Raw genomic sequence first — 1,194 nt, 5'->3', positions numbered from 1 at the left:
TCTTATAGTGAACTTATATGTTGTGATTAAATTGTCATGTTTTTCTTGAACGCCCAAGTAGTGGCGGAGCCAGGATTATCTTATTGTAGGGGCGGGATGTGAGACTAATATTTAATTAATATAAAATAATATTATATTATACTATAATCTACCAAAAACCAATATAAATTATTTCGTGATTTAAAAGTTTCAAACAATTTGAAAGAAATTTTGCATGTCCAATTAATTATTTTTAATATTTAATTATCTACTAATGGTATGTAATTATTTTTGAGTTATTTTATTGAACGTTTAGAAAACATATTCACGTTAATTGATATAAGTCCACTCTTTATTAAATTGTATTTTTCTTATTTGTAATCTTAAGAGTGGCCGTATAAGTGCATTAGGCAGAGGAGATTTTTTTATTTTTTATTTTTTATTATTATTTTTTTTAAAGAGTGGGAGCGTAAATTTTGAACCAATTAAAGTGGCTGAAATTAACCAAAAAAGAAAGAAAGAATGAAATGCCAAAAATTTATTGTCCATGTGGTAGGCTAAAAAAGAAGAAGTGGGTCTCTCATGTTCCAGAGAAAAAAAAATTAGAGATATGTTAGAATATAATAAAAACTCTATATTTTGCTCATAAAAGTTCATGTGGTAAGGTGCCACATCATCTTTTTTTTGTTTTATCTTTTTCTCTCAACAAAAATATGATGTGGTATCTAGCCACATAAACTTTTATAGACAAAATATGGAGTTTATATTAGATTCTAGCATTTTTCAAAATATATATGAGACTTTTGAGAGAAAGAAAGTTCCAGAGAGGAGAAATAAACTGTTCTGAGAAAGATGGAGAAAAAGAGGGGGAGGGCTGGAGGAGAGAGATGGAAGAGAGAAGCTGAGTGAGAGAAGAAGATGAAGAAGAAAAAAGGAGAAAGAGGTAGGGGCAAGAAAAAAGGAGGAGGAAGATCAGTAGGGCAAGAGAAGAAGAAAACAAAAGGAAGAGAAAGGGTAGGCATAAGAAAACTTAAAACACTATAGCTTAGAAATTTTTTTCAGGATTTTTGCAGCTGCGCGCCTATATCCACCACTGTGCTCAAGGTCTTAGAGATTGTTTTTAATTCTGCTACGTAAAGTAAACTTTTTAATATTAATTTTTACGCAATATATTGGTCCCATAACAGGACATATGACTAAGATCTTATGTGTGAT

The sequence above is a fragment of the Corylus avellana genome, chromosome ca8 (assembly GCF_901000735.1).
Source record: "Corylus avellana chromosome ca8, CavTom2PMs-1.0".
Lineage (NCBI taxonomy): Eukaryota > Viridiplantae > Streptophyta > Magnoliopsida > Fagales > Betulaceae > Corylus > Corylus avellana.
The sequence above is the reverse complement of the archived record's forward strand: the minus strand, read 5'-3'. Positions refer to the sequence as shown.